The sequence below is a fragment of the Xenopus laevis genome, chromosome 1L, assembly GCF_017654675.1.
Source record: "Xenopus laevis strain J_2021 chromosome 1L, Xenopus_laevis_v10.1, whole genome shotgun sequence".
NCBI classification, from domain to species: Eukaryota; Metazoa; Chordata; class Amphibia; order Anura; family Pipidae; genus Xenopus; species Xenopus laevis.
Genome location: NC_054371.1, coordinates 120,857,967 through 120,863,609, shown reverse-complemented (window position 1 = coordinate 120,863,609; position 5,643 = coordinate 120,857,967). Strand labels below are relative to the sequence as shown.

The window sequence follows — 5,643 nt, the reverse complement described above, 5'->3', positions numbered from 1 at the left end:
TAATGTTGAAAAAAAGTAGGTGGGTAAACAGTCTCTTTATTGTTTGGGCATCCCTGTGGATGACATATAGGGGTGGTTCACCTTTAAAGGGGTTGTTCACCTTCCAAACACTTTTTTCAATTTAGTTGTTTTTAGATTGTTCCCTAGAAATAATGACTTTTTCCAATTACTTTCCATTATTTATTTTTTACGTTTTTTCCAAAATCTAAGTTTAAAGTTGAATGTTCCTGTCTCTGGTGTTTGAGTCTGACAGCTCAGTAATCCAGGTGCAGATTCTGAACTGTTACAATTTTGCAACATTTAGTTGATACATTTCTCAGCAGCAGCTCTGGAGTATTAGCAACAATTGTATCAATTCTAACAGCTGCCTGTAATGAAACCCAGAGATTCTGCTCAGCAGGGACAAAGATAAGAAATGTATCAACTAAATGTATCAATTTAGAACAGTTTACAGGATCGGCGACCCCCCCTCCCAGAGCTGCTTCAGAAGGAGAGAAATGACACTTTATACTTCAATATTAGAAAAACCGTGACACTTAGAAAATAGAAAGTCATTGGAAAAAGTCGTTATTTCTGGTGATCTATCTGATAACAACTAGTTGTTTGAAGGTGAACAACCCCTTTAAGGTAATTTTTATTATGTTATAGAATGGCCAATTCTAAGCAACTTTTCAATTGGTTTTCATTTATTTTTTATAGTTTTATAGTTATTTGCCTTTTTCTTCTGACTCTTTGCAGCATTCAAATGGGCGTCACTGACTCCCTTCTAAAAAACAAATGCTCTGTAAGGCAACAAAGGTATTGTTAGTGTTATTTTTTATTACTGGTCCTTCTATACAGGCCCTCTCCTATTCATATTCTTATTCAAATCAATGCATGGTTGCTAGGTCAATTTGAAGAGCTGCTAAATAAAAACTAATTGCAAATTGTCTCAGAATATCACAGTATTATTTGGGGAAAGAAACATGATTCTATATACTATTATATAGATTACAAAATAAGTTCTCATTAACATTTGAAATGTTATATCCTAAATTTGTTTTATTTCCAGGGGATTTATGAACAAACATTTCTGGAAATGTCTACTTGGATCAATAGCAGCAGTCATCACACTTTCCTTTCCTTTGCACTTAAACAGCTTCTATGATCCCAATATAGAAATAGCTAAAAAGAAGAGTTGTTTAACTCAGACACTTCTCTGTCAAGCCAATCTATCATTGAGTAACCCCCCTCTGAATGCAAAGAAAACAGTTCTGTCCATAACTTCACCAATTTTGATAAAGAACCTCAGAACATGAAGGATTTTTTGACCTACCAACATTGCAGGAGCTTTCCTCAGCTCCTTGACTCTCCCATGAAATGTGATGGAGCAGCTAAATCAAAGGAAGTCTTCCTCTTGCTCGCCATCAAATCCTCCCCTGCTAACTATGAGCGTCGGGAAGCTGTGCAAAAACATGGGGAGTGGAGAAAACCTACAATGGAGTTCATGTAAAGAGAATTTTTCTCATTGGAATCCCAAAACCACAAAAGGAGGAGAAGCGGATGATGCATTTGGTGACGACTGAGAGTCAGCTCTATAATTATTTATTGCAGTGGGATTTTTATGACACCTTTTATAATTTAACTCAAACAGATTTTGTTCCTGACCTGGTTGGAAGCCAGGTGCCCTGAAGCCCAATATATTTTTAATGGTGATAATGATGTTTTTGTAAACACCATTAATGTTGTAACTTACATACAGAGCCTAGACGGAGTAGGAAATAAGCATCACCTATTTGTAGGGACTTTAAATCAAGGTATGCCTCCAGTCAGAGAGTCATACAGCAAGTAATATGTTCCAGAGGCATTGTTTAATCAAATTGAATTTGATCCATACTGCGGAGGAGGAGGTATCCTTTTATCAGTTTTCACAGCCCGTTGTATTTTTAGAGTATCTCAGGATATCCCTCTCATTCCTATTGACGATGCCTGTCTAGGAATGTGCGTGAAAAGGGCTGGTCTCAAACCCACCAACCATGAGGGAATCAAAACATTTGGAATCAGTTTGCTACCTGTGGATTCCTTTGACTCCTGCTATTACAGGGACATACTAATGGTGCACCGCTTTGTGCCTTACGAGATGCTGATCATGTGGAAGGCCCTGCAGATTACTGAGATGACATGTTTATGGAAGAGTAGGGATTCTGTTATAAAAGACAACCTAGTTATGTAAACTTTCTCTTAAATACAACCAAAGGACTCAATGTCCAAAATTTACTAACTGGAGTGAAGCCATGGAGTAGTATTGTAATATCTATTGTTTTTTGTTTTTGGTAGAACAACCAATCCTGAATTTGCTCAAGAGGACTAGACCTATGGTTACTATGCGAGTTAATGATCATTATTTACACTACCAGGAGAGAGATATATATATATATATATATATATCTATATATATCAGTGTGTGGCTGGTGCACACGGTGAAGAAATCACATGCCTGTGTGCTGGTTCAAAACAATAATAATATTAGTTAGAAGAAAAACCGCACCAACCAGGGCTTAATATAAAGACAAAGTGTCAAAGAAAATAAATTTTGACACTTTGTCTTTATATTAAGCCCTGGTTGGTGCGGTTTTTCTTCTAACTAATATATATATGTATATAGTGACCTCTAATGGCCAAAAGAGGGTATTATAGGAAACAAAATGAATGTACTCCTGCATTGAAATGAAAAAACTGAATTTATTGGGACATATTAAAATCCATTAGACCCCACAAAAAGCCTAACGTGTTTCATGCTTATCCAGCACTTAATCATCGGCATCTCAGGAGCAAGGGAAGCAGTTCACATATTTATACACATTAATATACCCTCCCACAGTAAAAACCAATCAAGATAACACAACTCATCTGTTATATGAGTGGCTAATACACATAGCACTCACTCAATTCAATGGTGGTGTTATACCTTAATCACATTCTGGGGTATAATGAATAAATCCATCTAAATATCACGTATAATCACTCATATTAATCCTAAACAGTTATCAAATCCATATAAAGCCATCATATAAAACATGTTACATTTAAGGTATCTGAGTGTGACTGAAAGGCAAAATGGTTTCAGATCAAGACTAAGCGGGAAATTCACAAAACTGGAGAAAGCACTTTAAGTAAAGGTGGTGTTAAAACTGGTGTAAAGAAAATCTCCATAATTACAAATAGATATGTATGCAAAATTTTCTAATCAATTGAAACTTCAGTGTAACTCTTTCCACTGGCTCTGCATTGCTTCCTCCATTCAGCCCCCTCTTTCAGTAGAAATAAAACATATTCATGGGGTTTGGCAGCCTCTTCAGTCTTTTATATGCAAGTGGTGTATTTCTAGATGTACAATGGGCCACAGTTGAATAGGGGAAAGTGCAACTGATGTGGTTGGGGAGAGTGTATGATGGATCTGTGCACTGGCACTAAGGCTAAAATAAATTTTTAAAAAAATCGATAATCCGGTTTTACTTCTCACTGAGAATCCACTCCTCCTCTGCTGCCCTTCTGCCCCTGCATCCAACAACATTACATGTACTCTGATGCAGCAGATTTTGGAGACGAAACGCATCCATATACCACCAAGTCTGACTACCACGACGGGAGGTAATTTTTCTGAGCGCAGGAGCATCAGGCAGAAGGGCAGCAGTGGAGAAATATGTCTGAACCTTAAGAATGACAGAGAACCACTTCTCTGAAAGGCACAATCATTATTACAATTCACAGGTACAGCTGAAAATTTTGCAATGATGGTAGACTGATCAGATATTGTTTTTAGCTCTGCCTAAACCTGTCAATGTAAAACTAACTTCTTAAAAGACAAATGCACAAAAGTAGCATTAGCAGTTTGTGAGTATGTTGGTAAATCCAACAAATCTACACCCATTTTTGTGAATTTCCCCCTACAAATTGTGAAATATGATATTAATGGTGTAACTGGACTGGCTCCTATTGACAAGCACTGCATGCAACATTGGCCTAAATGTCTATAGACAGGAACCTATTTATATTAGTGAATTCTGGATCGGACGCTAACCCTAAATAAGTCTACTGTATAGCAACAGTAAGCAACCTCAGGTATCATTGGATCATCTATTTGGCTAACTTGCACAATCTATCTGATTGAAAACGGGGTCCGTTGGTTATCTAATGTTTGGCTGTGGCCAGCTGTAGCAGGAATGAAAACCCATGCAGTCAGCAGCCTGGTCAGACAAGAAGCTAAATCCTCATCTGCTCAGTGAAAAATTGCAGTTGGACCTGTTGCTGTGCAGTGATGAGGACTAACTGGCCAATATATTTAAAATATAGTTGTTATATTTAGAGTTCACTTTTTATACAAATGGTTAGTAACAAAAAAAAAAAAAAATAGGGCGAGTAGATCACTGGTGCCTGGCCCAGCTGGTAGAACTCATCTTATATCTGGGGCAGATCTAGAACTTTTGTGGCCATGTGGTGGCCCACACAGTGCAGGCTCAAGTTAATCATACATCTTGTTTGAAGGTTTTGGCACATCTGACCAATCAGCTTGACAGCTAAGGGCTAGTCCACACGGGGGAGATAGCCCTGCGTTTGCGGTCGCGGCGACAAAGCGCCGCGCCAGCCGCCACGACCGGCGCAGGCGACAGTTTTGTATGGGCGCCTATGTAAAAACGCCTGTGCTAACCACACGAGGCGATGCGCTTTTCAACAGTCGCCTGAAAAAGCCTGGCGAGGCATTTTCAGGCGACTGTTGAAAAGCGCATCGCCTCGTGTGGTTAGCACAGGCGTTTTTACATAGGCGCCCATACAAAACTGTCGCCTGCGCCGGTCGCGGCGACTGGCGCGGCGCTTTGTCGCCGCGACCGCAAACGCAAGGCTATCTCCCCGTGTGGAATAGCCCTTAATCTCCCAAGGACAATATAATCAGATCAGTTTCTGTTATGACTTAAGCTGGCCATAGACGCAAAGATCCGATCGTACGATCGGACTCTCCCATCTCCCAACTAACCATTCAGATCAAAGCCTTACCATTGCGATCAAAAAAAGTAGTAAAAGAACAGATCAGCCAATGTACTACCTGACAGCAATCGTACGATAGTTATGTCTGACAAAGCTAGTGACAGTCTCCCACTGAAAATCGTAGGATCGGGTATACACGCAGAGATATTATCGGCAGCCGACAAATGTTCTAACCTGTCCGATCAAACAACCAATCTCCGCCAGATGAAAAATGTCGGGACTCTCCACACACGGTCCGATAATAGTATAAATCCACGATTTGTACAATCGTTCCCTATTGCAGCCCCCACACACAGACCACATCCACTGTTCACTGGATTCCTAGAAATCCTTTTGCAGTACACAAATTTACTTAAATGTTTGCTATATGCTGCCACCTACTGGTGCTTCAGTAGATAATTGCAACTTATTTCTTTTTTGCTAAAGGAAGGAATGCTTGCTAGACATATATATTATTGTGAGACTGCAGTTGTATGGTCTCTTACCGCCCTATGTATTAGTCCCATCTGAATTTTAAAAAAAATCATTGCTTCATATTTAAATATTAAATATCTCCAAATGTAAACACGCAGGTCTGCAAGATTTGTAGTTATGAAACACAAGCACACACAGGGCACTTGA

The 5,643-nt window shown here is 39.2% G+C and overlaps 1 pseudogene; it reads left to right on the top strand.

Moving 5' to 3' along the window:
* Window positions 1-888: 888 nt before the first annotated feature.
* LOC108713402 lies at window positions 889-2,432 on the top strand (annotated as a pseudogene).
* The last annotated feature ends 3,211 nt before the right edge of the window (window positions 2,433-5,643 follow it).